Here is a 13,643-nt window from a genome sequence, read left to right on the forward strand (position 1 = left end):
AGTTAATTGTTACTGAAATTAATCGTAATTTTACAAAAGAGGTAAATTGAAATCGTGATGCAGTGTATTAAGAAATTAAATAAAACATTTCATTTTTTAAGGTTCCGAAACACGTATTTGAAATATTAAAATAAAAAAAATTGTTTCTTCAAGCAAGCGAACACAGTTGAACTAAACATGTAAAGGGAAACGTATTATCAATGGTATTTTCGAACCAGGCCTACTTTTCCTTCAAGTGTACAGTTTGGGCATGTGAAGTAAAGTATTATGTACACTTAATATTTAAATGACAATAAATGCATACAACTATTTTATAATATCAATGCAACTGCTTAATCGTTGCTTATTACTAATTGCTAACACAGTCCTTCACTTTTAACGTAATTCCCTTTTTTATACAGAAACGTAGTCTATTAAATTGATAGGTTGAAACTTCTGAATGGCTAAATTGAATAGTGTGTTTATATCCCGTTCGGGTTCAACCTTCAACCTAGGTTTATATTGCAACACGATTTGTCTTACTGAACAGTTTTCTTTGGCGCATGAGTTGATCTTGTTTAGTCAACTATTTCATTCTTCAGATGTGAAACAATTTGAAAAGCCTAAAAGAAGTTTTGTGTCTTCTCAGGCACATGTCAATCGAAACAAATGAAGGAGAATAATCCTGTCTGAAATGAATGATAAATTCGAGCAGATGTATTATATAATATTTCATGTTAGTTCATATGTCTAGATGTAGACACACTAGGTTACAATGTGAACTGGCTTAGCTCTAACACGATGATTATTTCCTGTCTGTTTCTAGTAGTTGTTTCTAATATACTATCTTATATTTGATTCTCTGAATTTTACACGATTGTAAAGATAATAGCTTAGCTTGCTCAGTTTTCCAGCGTTTCTTCGTATCAGCTGTAACTAATATGTTTTAATTTAGTAAGCACTGAATACGTTCTCCCTTGCAAAGATTCAAAACTTGTATACATGTTTTCTTATTAAAATTAGTAATGGTTGTGTGTATATCTGAACGTTGCTACTTGACAGACATGCATATGAAATAACGATTTTTTTGAATTGTACAAGATTGTGACAGAGTTCTCCAGTTTTCCTTCTCATGTCTGAGTCAGATGTAACTGATATATTTTAATATAATAATCACTGAATGCGTCCTTCTTTGCAAAGTTTTAAACCTTATATATGCTTATAAAAATAATCATAGTTCAGTGAATTCTATTAACTTTCCTATTTGACAGACATTCATATCGTAACATTACTCTATGCAGTTGATGAATGTATGTGAATTAGTCAGAAACAATCTTACTTCATGAAACAAATGGTTACAACATTACGCTGATTTCTATACATGGTGGTTTTATTATAGTTACATACCGAGAACGGGAGGACGCATTCAGTTCTGCCCCCAGTTAAGTTTCTGCATTCTTAAGGACATTTACGTCGGCAAATATAGAAAAAAAAATATTGACGAATTATCGAAAAAAAAAATCATGCCAAAAACATGAATGTACCTGTCATACCAGATAAAGTATATCAATGTATTTTGCTTCAGTTTGAAACGTTGAAAAATAAACAGATAATCCGCATGTCTGCCTTGACATCTGTATTCTATCGCTGTTGTTATCTTATTATAATAGTACTTGACAACTTGTAGAAGTTTCAGAAAGGTGAGCAAGGGTTGTTTATACGGATATATATTTCCACTCGCCCATCTCAAGTGGTTTCTTAAGAGTCCCTTAAGTGAATGGTATTGTCATCGGTGAGTGACTGTGAATACAAGTATGTGTCCATAACTTAGACTCAATACATGAATACAGGTCCTGGTCGATTTCTTTAATTAATCAGAACAGCTAGTTTTTCAATGAAAAAATATAAATGTTGAAATAAGTGCATAGTTCGCACAAGTCCATTTTATTGTACAAATACACCTCCTAGATCGTTACGTATTTCAATTAATATCAATAATGAGTGTCACCACATATCTCCAAGCTTTGCGTATTTGACGAAAATGTTACTTTTATTTACATAAGTATCACATGCTCCAGCACATGCAAATATGCAGTTTTATTGGTATGACATGCCTGTATTGAAATCAAAATAAATATTTATGCGAAAGAACGTACTATGCTTGCTTTTGCATTAAATATCAAAAACAATGAAGAAATTGAGTCGACATATGATTTACTCTTGTTATGATAGTGTTAAATCAATCACCATTCCTTTTCAAATATGTGTAAACATTTTTAATATTTCCAGGTCACCAGCTCATTGTTATGTGTTGATAATTTATATATGCTTGTTAATCATGTCGGAAAAAAACACATTGAACCAATTTCCTTGTTATCATATACCCGACTTTAAATAAGGATTATTGTACCTTTTCCCTTTTCTTGTTGCTATATGCAACTGCTAATACTTTCTAATTATTTTTGAACTTTTATTGTTCTGTCTTTTTTTCAGGTTAAGGTGGCAAGCAACAGTAACATTTCAACATAAAAATAGTTGTTAACACTTAGCTAAACGTTGTATTTAAACACAATCCGACACAACATGGTTTTACAGTCGGTTTTCGAGTGTACATGATATCAAACATTTCAGAAATATTGAACTAATATCAATGTTTGTATTTATTAATGCATAAAGGAAATCTTTCCGTAACACTCAATTTGTTTGCTGTTTTTTTGTCTAATTTTGTCCTGTTAGCCAATTCCCTTCTCACCAAGGCCTCCCTGGCTCAATTCCCGGCCTGGACGTTTGTGCGTTTGGTATGTTAGATTTTCACCGGATTTCTCAGTTTCTCGAAAATTACTAGACTACCCTCTCGTTCGAAACATCATGACTTTAAATTTAGTTAATACATTTTTGTCACAAATGTTGTAATATAAGCAAACTTTAAACTACAACACTGTGCAACAAGTCAACTAAATATAGTAAATAGATTGGTGAAAGACGCTCAATGTATATAATTATAATATGAAAGAACTGATGTTGGAAACGTGTACTTTTTATCTGAACGTAAGCGATGCTACATATCACATTTTCTGTTTCTTTGTTGTCTTTTTTGATAAAAAAAGAATATATATAAATAATCGAATTATTCATGCTTAAACAAATGTCTTGATGTTTGCGAAACGAATTTCAATATGAAAAGGATTTAGATGTAACATTTTGACATTTTGTATTACCTGTCTCCCGCCTGTATCTAGAAGCCTTTCCTATTGAACGAAAATTTGTTTGAAATTCGTCCTGTCCATTGTGAAAGACAATGACTGTGTTGCCCTGCACTTTCTAGTTCTTTTCTGGTCATAAGTGTTTTGTTCTTATTTGTTTTTGAAATCATTATACACATGATATAAAAGGAAAAGAATTTCTTAGTTTTATGAAATTGTTCATCGACCCTAATCAAAAATAAAAAGACACACCACCCTGGAAACTACTGGAACATGCCAAATGTTCGACAATTCCAACATAAACCTTATTTAAAGGCACTATGCAAGGGTTCGAACGAACATGAACTATACATATTCCATTATATGTTAAACTCACACTCGTATACCAGTAGATATCAATATAGATAGTACTGCGTGTATGTTAAATATACATCACGCTAACGGCTAGATAAACGGACTTCAAACTGATCTTGGAAAAGCGTAATCAACGTGATTTATATTAATTGTTTTTACACCTTTTCAAGAATACAAGTATACTTTCGGGAACAAGTAATACCTAGAAGCCTTTGGACGTTTTGTGCCGATTATTTCAATCATCAATTCAAGTCCCACTGGCAAGTCATTATCATTAATATTTTGAGTGCAATGAGATTGGTTGTCATTGATGTCATATTGGCATGCCGTTTTGATTTGTGGTGCCAAATAATATGAAGAGAGAGTGAAGCATTGTAAATTATTGTTGCGTGGTATATTCTGAAACTTATCCTATTTCTACTTGATTCTATTTTCGCTTATAAAATACATTTGAAATAACCATCACGGGTATTTGAACAATTGTCTTAGGATAAGACATAAATATTCATTTATCTAAGAAATGTATAGGTTAAAACAAATTTTGTCTCCAACTGGATGTCTTAGTTGTGAGTGGAGAATGCGTTTTAAACCATGCTTGTAAATGCCTCGAAATACCAAAAAATCAGTGTGAATTGTAGACTGACTGGATTTGAGTCTGTAAAAACCGAAAAAAAACGAACAAATCAAAGACGCGTGTTAAAGACTGAAATGTTATTCACACTTTCAATTTTAATGTCACTTGAGCGTATCTCAAACAGGACTTCTAATTTGCAACAAAATCAGGGCTAATATTTTGTGGATGCATTTTGAGTCATAAGTAACGCTTTAAAACTCTTATGTTTCTTTGCAATTTACCTTGAATCGGTATTTAAAAACGAATTACTAAAATAAATATTTGTTCCGAAGGACAATTAACGTTCATCACAAGACTTCATTCCTTAACCTTACAGAAACATTACGAAAAAGTTAGAACATGACTTAAACATGCAACGTTACCTTCCTTTTCCCCCTTTTACTTTCAGTAATTTGATTGACATTTATAACGATAATACACTGAAGGAACACACATTTAATGTTTCTATTATTTTGCCTGAAAAGAACATAAATGACGATTTATTGTATTTTTTACAATAAATAACATTCGCAAAAACATTTGCAAACGTAATGTCTATTGGGAAATCACTTTATTGACGTCAGTCTCCCACTCCTACGGGCTCTAAAGCTTAATTTGGAGGTATGAGAGAGAAGTGAAAAAAACCAAAGTGATATTTATAATGTTTGAAACTGTGAAACGTATTTTTTACTTCGCTGATTAATCCCTTCATATCGAATAAAATAAATTATATCTAAATACGCAACATCATAACTCCCATTTATAACCAAAATCTATCCTGAACATCCTCGATATTACAGCAGCCATACATATATCAATGTTATCTTTATTAGTGTCACGATTGAAGCTCCAAATAAGAAAGAATGACATTAATTGTAGTGTATTCCCAACAGTAACATATTGGTGTAAACCCATCGGAGCACGCCGTCCTCATTTTTAATCCAATTAGGACCATTTCCTTGCCTCTTATATTAGACAACACAATATTGAGGGTCAGTATATCCAAATATATCTGGACTTATTCTAAAAGTCTACGTTGATCATATATACATCAATTCACAACTATGTAAGTAGGTCAGTTTATTTACCAACTTACCAGATCGAGAGTGGTCCACCTTCTTTAGTTATAGTTGAAATATCACCTCCGAAATTTGAGTTATAATTGAATTATATTTTACATTATTACATTTTGTCGTGTTTTGTTTTTACATTTTTGTGAAAATAACAATATTCATTAGAAACGAAGCAACACATACTCTACAAATATAATCCTTTTATTTCAGTGTTAGCAATACAGCAATCACAGCGTTTGCGTCAATGTTTGGCATCACGAATTAGAGTTGCTTGGCAGAAGTAACATATATGGCAGACAGTTTCATTATACCAAAGACAATAATATTTATGCTTTTCCTGAGAGAAGTGATAATTTAGATAAAAACACACGAACTAAATACTCCGCTAAAATAGGAATATATATTAAAATCTCCATACAGGATAAAGCAAAACACAAATGTTTCATGTATAACGTAAGATCACAGGGACAGAATGACTTTTTCACATACTAGTACTTTTATCATATTCGTCTTGATTTATGATCGTAAATCCTATAACTAAAGGGCAATATGTATTCGGATAATGATTTGTAAATAGTAAGAATAAAAATAATATTAACATAGAAACTGTGTTTAGATAAACTTAAAATTTACAAAATTATAGCTTAACAAGAACACTGGAGCCGGATGCGAACGCTAATCGTTCTCTAGTCTATAATGGGCATGACTGAACAATTATGAAGACCATAGTTACATGCCTTGCTATACGAGTGTGTATTGTCTCTAACAAAACCTTTACTTATTCCGTGGTAAGGTGTCGTGTGTGCAATTTTGCTTACTCTTTTTTTTTGTGACCCCATGTGATTCTGGAATCATTTGAAAAGAATAAAATGATAAATACGATATATACCGACACATTTGTTTTGTTAAAGGCTTCTATGGTCTGAAAAGATTGCAAAAAGGCAAGTTCATGTCCGTTAAGTTGCATTAAAGAACAAAATGCATACTGCAATAACCTTTTTCTATACATATTGTTCTGTCATTTAATCTACATATAATTTAAATCATTTTTTGGTTCCGAGGACAAAATGTATTTATCAATAGTTTTACAAAAGTAATTGCAAATAAGAAATGTGAACTTTTTAATCCGTGTAATATATTAAAGAGTTCACAAGATAGCTTTACACATGCTGGTATCTTTGATTAAATATAGTTAAACAAACCTGAAATATTGAAAACACTTTATTACGATATACTAAATCCAACAACACTTTTATAATAATTCCAACAAAATGTTGAAATGCAATCCATACTTAAAACTAAACAAGATATTCTAGAAATGTACTAGCACTGGGTAAATGTGCACTCTTGTTAACTTTTCAAATAAATTCAAAAGTAGTTAAAAATTTGACCAGATACCCCCCTATAGTCATAATTAATACAAGGATAGTACATATTAACTATCAAATACATGCTAAAATACATATGCATGTAATACAAGATTATATCTATATATACTACATACTGCTAACCGTCCAACAATGTCTGATAATGTCTGATAATTGAATAGTTATTAATAAATTCTTCTAAAAAAGTAAAATAATTATGTTAGTCAAGTATTATTACAAACAGCTCATTAAGTGACAATTAAACAGTATAATTTATAAATGATCTAAAAACAATTCAACATTTGTTTAAGTGTTAAACTGAGTGTGCATATTGCAAACAGTCCACCAAAATTTTGCATACTCGATGGTACCATTTATGAATACTAGCAAAATATTTACATATCTCTATATCACTTAATTATTAAACTGATTTGCAAACCGTTCAACAATATGTGATAATTCAATAGTGTTATTTAACAAATCTACTCAAAAGTAAATAATTATGTTGATTTTCTGGTGCCCTGCATCACGTCGAGTTCGGTGTGTAAACACGTACCCGTCGCGACCGCAGGTCGAGACGGATACATGTTTTTTCAACGAACGAGACGTGATGCAGGTCACCAGAAAATCGTTTTATCGCAATATTCCAATTACATATACCTGTCTATTTAATAATTCTTTTTTATTTTTGGTTTCAATTTGATTTAATTGTTCCGCCATCTGTCAAATGCGCGTATGAATTCGAATGTGTTAACGTAGTTTGTGTAATGAAATCAAGGGAGGCTACTACAGCCAAACGAAGTCAGACGTTACAGACTTCACTTTATTGAGCAAAATAAGAACAAAATATTCTATATTAACAAATTGCTACTTATTTTACGGGTATACATTAATCGTCATTTCCTGTAGACGTAACGCGGCCATTTTTAAACAAGTAAATATACGTGGGATTTTTTGACGATAATAGTATGCAGAATTGAGTGAAGTTCGTAAGTCAATCGCTATTTCTATCGATGACGCGAATTTGCCTTCTTCGTTATATTGGCGAGCTGCTCACATTTATGAAAATTAACATGGATAATCATTAATGCAACAATTTATGAACTTCGAAATGGACAACAACTTGTTCACTGAAGTAGCTATCTAGATAGACTGGAAGTGTTCTCTGCTTCATGCATGCTTATCCTCATGGTTCTTTGAAGAACATGAGAACCATGTTCCTGAATATTTACATGCTTCTGGAGCGTGGGTAAAGTTATATAGTTTAATGTATTTCAAAGTTGACAGGCTTTACCAGTTTTATTTGTCAAGCTATTTTAGCAACGCGAAATTAGTTCCGAGATTACACACGGTACTCGCATAATACGGAATCAGAAAACGACAGTATCATGCTATGGATTTTTCAATACGCCGTGCTGTATTTTCACTGTTAGATATGGAAAAAGGAATTTGATAGGCATATAATAAGCACTTATATGTTGTTCGTAAATTCAAGACGATTTCAATAGGAGAACGAACACTTTTCTGCTTTTCTGTCACCTTTTAAAACCAATATTGACAACATAGCGTTTATTAAATATTGTGATGATGATTTAATATTATCCAGATAAGTGTGTTTACAATTCACAAGAATTTGTTTTTCAATTAAATTTGCATCAATGAATTACAACATTGAGTTAGTATATTGTAACATTAATCCATACATGTTTTGAAAGTGCTATATTTTCAGTTGTTTAAAACCTGGATGATGAGTCTTTAATATATATGCATTTAAAAGTATTTAGAAGTACTCAAATAATTCCAAACGAAATGTTATCTGTTTAAACGAAGAAGTTTAAGAAAAATCAGTAGCCTTTGAGAATAAGTTGCTTTAAGTGTCATTTATTTTCATTTTGAACACACATTTTTGAGATGGATAACAATAACCAACATAATAACCAGTTATTTTATTCCAGAAGAAAGCCCAAAAGACTAACGTCAGTTGTAGGATACATTAACAGAAACATTTTAATTTCTTTACATACAGATCATTCACTTAGTTCTATGCGCTGTATACGAACGTGAAAAGTGCAAATCTAAGGTCATTTTTCAGACGGGCGAACGGTACAAGTAAGTACAAGCTACGGAAACTGTGCAGCAAACTCAATCGTAAGTTTTGGTTGCAAACCCTTCATTGATGCAAAAAAGGTCTATCACCGAACGTATTAAGAACAATAAGGCTTGCAAAGATACGGTGGTGGACTCTGAGGTCTATCATAAGGTATTGCTAAATGACTTTTTTTACTGTATATATCCAATTTATTATACCAAATGCAACTGATAGTTCTTTGTAAATTCAATTTAAGATAAATAGTAAATGTCTCAATAGACACTACGATTTGCGTAATTGGCGAAAAAAATCCTTTTTTAAATATAATTCGCATGCAAATTCATCAAAGGCAAGTATGTGGTCTTTTTGAAAAAAAGCCAAAATCATGCCAAAAACAGTACACAATACTTATTATTAATTCTTTTAGCAACCCTTTCATAGACGTCATACCAGGTATTTTTCCTTACGTTTTTAGAACAATATGTATTGCAGTGAAAAGGTGTTTGCCTCTGAAGGAACAATAAAGTAGAGTTAAATGTCGGCATTAAAGGCATGCATTAATCTATTTATAATACCAACTGCTAAGTCCTTGAGAATTCAAATTTAGATCAATACTGAATGTCACTGGAGTCAATACAAGTTCGCGTAATTGCCAAACAGATTCCCTTATTTAAATAGAAATCACATGCAATTATCACAGGCAAGTATGTGGCTTCTTTAATTGAAGTGGTGTGTTTGCCTGAACTGGAAAAGTAGTACTTTGGCTAGTTCAGATCGTCTAATGTTTTTTATTGCATTTTCAACTAGGTTTCCTGAACAGCTCTCTTTTGCATAGTATTTATTATATTTGTTATAATAATGCTAGTCATGCCATATTCATTTGTGAAAACATTTGAAAAAAACTAATACACGCTTTATGTCATTATTCCTAGAGTTAACTATCCAACACTTTCTAAGGAATGAACTGCAGATTTGCGGTATGAACACAGTTGGGCTATTGAAGGTGTGTGGAGGACTCCACGTTATAGTTAACTTTACAATAATTAGTGTTCTGCTTCTTTCTATTTTAAGAGATCGTTTGAAAATAAAAACAAAGTCTCGGTTATGGAGAAAATGTTCAATGACAGTAATGATAAGGGTAACAACGTCAACGCTCCCTAGCACTGGAAGTAACGGTATATTATATATAACAGAACCAAATACCCCGACAAACCAAAATATATTTTGAAAAAAGTAATGAACGTTATATTCTATTTTTTATCAATTTGACTTTGTAATCCTGATTACTTTGAGAAAACGTCTTAATTTTACACTCATACAAAGATTGTTATAATAAAAAGCGATAATTTATCATCACAATAAAATGAACTCACTAAACTAATATTCGTCTGGGGAAAGTAATCAAGAGCTTATCTCAAACTTCGAACTTGACAATATGTTAATAAATCAAACACGTTTCCAAATCACCATCATCAGCTTAGCCTCGATCCTTTTATGAAGATATATTTTCCATACTCGAGACGACATTAATGGGCAGTTTAAGTTATAATCGGAATCAATGAGTCCAAAACGACAATACAATTAAGAACCATACTGTCAGATTTTGTGTTTCAGATGGGACAAAGATAAGGTTTGATAAAGCAAATTCTCAAAGAAAAACAATTACTCAAGATATAAGCCTATTTTTCGTCATATAAAATATATATTCTATATAGACATTGGTAAAGATAAACACACATTTATCAAGTTGGATGTGAAAAACCAAAAACATCATTCTTGTAATAACAAACATTGAGTAATACTTGCGTTTTTCTCCATGAAAAGAAACCAATATGCTTTCAACATAAGCAAAGTATTATTTTTTTGCCTAAGTATAGAGCTATGTTACAATGTTTGTAACATGTAAGTATATTGACGATAATCGTTCCATCCTGTAGCTTGCATAAAAATCGCTCAGACAAGAGGATGCCTTATAGTATATGCTTCATTTGATCAATTTGTCACGTGACCAGTTCTGATGCGGACAACTTCAGACATTAATGGAGGCTATTTGTATGGGTCTCCTTTAAACAGTCTCTTAACTAAAGCAGCGCTACCGAGCAATAACATAAAAAAATGTCATTTAGTGTCATATAACCCGCGTTCCTTCCTTTTATTTTACATTGAATTAATAGGTCACTGACGTCATGTTGATAAAGCAGTTAGCAACAGATGTAAACGTACAAGGATTAAATGTTTGAGCACGACTGATAATTGTACGTGTAAATGAGTTACTGATCAATACTTTAGGTGCGGTTGTGTAAAAGTAATATATTATTATAGTTATTGGAGTCATGGCATTGGGCAGGGCTAAAAGGAAGTCGGAAATGGTGACATGATATGACAAAATATGTGTTACTGTAAATGGATCGTTCCTTTTCGTTGGACTAAACCTGCTGTTGAATTAGGTCTTGAGTTATGATTTCAGAACTTATCAAATTTGCGTAAAGAAATATTAGAGTTTAAATATAACAATAAGTTAGTGCCATGGATAAAAACAGTTGATCTATATATCGTGTGTGACCTCGGCTTTCCAGTACACTACCGCCGAGAGAACTCTAAAAGTGTTATTGCCCGAGTTGCTTCGAATTTGACACTAAACCAATACATCCTTTTTAAGGTCATGTTTTTTTCTTAAACATGATATAACAATGACAAAAAATAAACGCGCGTTATGCCACAACGGCTATGGTGTACAAACGTGTAAACAAAACAAAGCTGTACATATTGATAATTCAATATTGTATGAGTGTTGTTGTTACGTTTTGTTTTTATTTCCTTTCTGACACCAATGACGTCTGACATGCATATACGTGTAAAGACAACTAAGCTAAATATAATGATAATTGATATTTCCAAACGGCATAATACATAAAATACTTAGACAGTGTTTTCAGTGTAATTGTAATGTTTCGGTTTTATTTCCTTTGGAAGTCAATTTAATTTTATATATAGCATTACTTGTGATCAATTATGTTCTATAACGTGTTTCCATTTATTCATTATATAATAATGTATATATATTACATGAACAGCCATAACCGTATTTCATGATATGAAATACGCAACGAAATATTGAATATCAAGACAGGAACTAGGTAAATAGTATGTCATAAAAATACAGAATTCGGTAGACATTTTCACTATTTAGTTTTCGGATGTATTCGTATTTAAAAGCAATTCGTTCTTTCAGACATTCGATGTCTGTGTATGCATCAATAAATATATTTGTGTTTACATTCGAAACAAGTTTTGTTTTCAATGTAACCTTCGTTTTCTGGTTAACAATAAAATAATTGTTTCATCACATTTTACGCAAAAGAGTATGTTCTCATAGCAATGCCTTATGTTCTTAAAAAAAGTTGGAGAACTTATTATTCATCATATTTGTTTTTTGTTACGTATTGCTTAAGAAAGTTAAAATATGAAAGGTTGACCGACACATAACATGTGTCTGTTTAATTAAACGTGGTTTTTGTTTATACATTTTTCGCTTCAAATTTATTATAGACCATTCGGAAAACCAAATGCGCCTGTTATCTGGTTTTCTAAATATGTCTGCATTGCTTATGTAACTGCACGGTTGGATTCTCAGATATCGTTTTAAATCTGACAATTTGCTATGTGTCAGGAATATTGCCTAACACCGTGGTTGTAATTTGAAGATATGCAAAGATGCAGATAGTTTGCACGATATTATTTTGGTACATTAACTGAATAAAGTTATGCAGTTATTGATGAATTCTCATTTTAGAATGACATTTATTCAGGATATTGAAGAGCACCGACTTTTAAAGAACTTTTGACCAAATTGATTTTCCGACTATTCGAGATCAACCTCATGTGTTCAAGTTAGAGTGGATTACTTTGTAAGTTATTTTGATATTGGAAAACTTTACAATTAGGTATATGTCCCGGTGATTGATACCCCCTTATGTGTGTCTGAGTTTACATACTGCTTGGCTAATTCATGTTTGTTTATTGTCCGGAAGGAGGACTTAACTTAGACTTTATGAACAATGAATATTTTGCTTTGAAACATAAGGTTGTGAGATATACATGGAACAGTCCTTTGAGATTGTTATTACATACATTTCATTGGTGTTTTCATTATACCGATAATAAGTTCCCACCATTTTTACATCCTTTAAGTCCACGAACTATCCATCAACATATGAAATATTATTCTTTTCAAATCCCATAATTGAAACCTGTTGTGTTTTTTTTTAAAGTAAAATCTGGCACCCTATGCATTTTTGCTATTTCCTTAAGTTTAATACGCGCTTCAAAATAGTTCATGGTTAGCAGTTGGGAGTTTGATGCCTTTAATGTGCGTTCGGTTGTGATGGTTGCGGCCATACCCTCAGCTTGAATTATATAGATAAGAGCGACCGAGAAAATTTAAAATTGATTCGTTGAGCGTGAAATTGTGTAGTTATTCGATCAAAAAGGATCGAAATAAATTTGTTTAAATAGCCACATTATAGCCAGAGAAAAGTATTGAAACCCACGACCGAAATTTACGGGAAACTAAAAACATTACAGACATGTTTTGACATTGCCATTCGACCCGATAAAAAAGATTAAGTCTGATATAAAGAATATAGTTAACACTTGATATAAGGAATTTCAAGAGTCTAGAGAAAATGCATATGTTGTTCTTCAAATATGGTAGAACATGGTTATCATTTCATATTGTGTTGTACACTTTACCTTGGACTAAGATTTATCTATATAGGGAATATAACCTGGCCTTATATCAATATGTTAAAGTATTTCTGATAATCCACATCAACGAGAAAAACTATAACATTTAGCTTAATATATCAAAGATGCAAAGATATTTAAAAACAAGCTGGACAAGGGCGTTACTGGAATAGTTTCCATCGGTTAATATTTTGGTATGACGCGGTCGCGAATTCTGCC

The sequence above is a fragment of the Mya arenaria genome, chromosome 10 (genome assembly GCF_026914265.1).
Source record: "Mya arenaria isolate MELC-2E11 chromosome 10, ASM2691426v1".
Taxonomy (NCBI): domain Eukaryota; kingdom Metazoa; phylum Mollusca; class Bivalvia; order Myida; family Myidae; genus Mya; species Mya arenaria.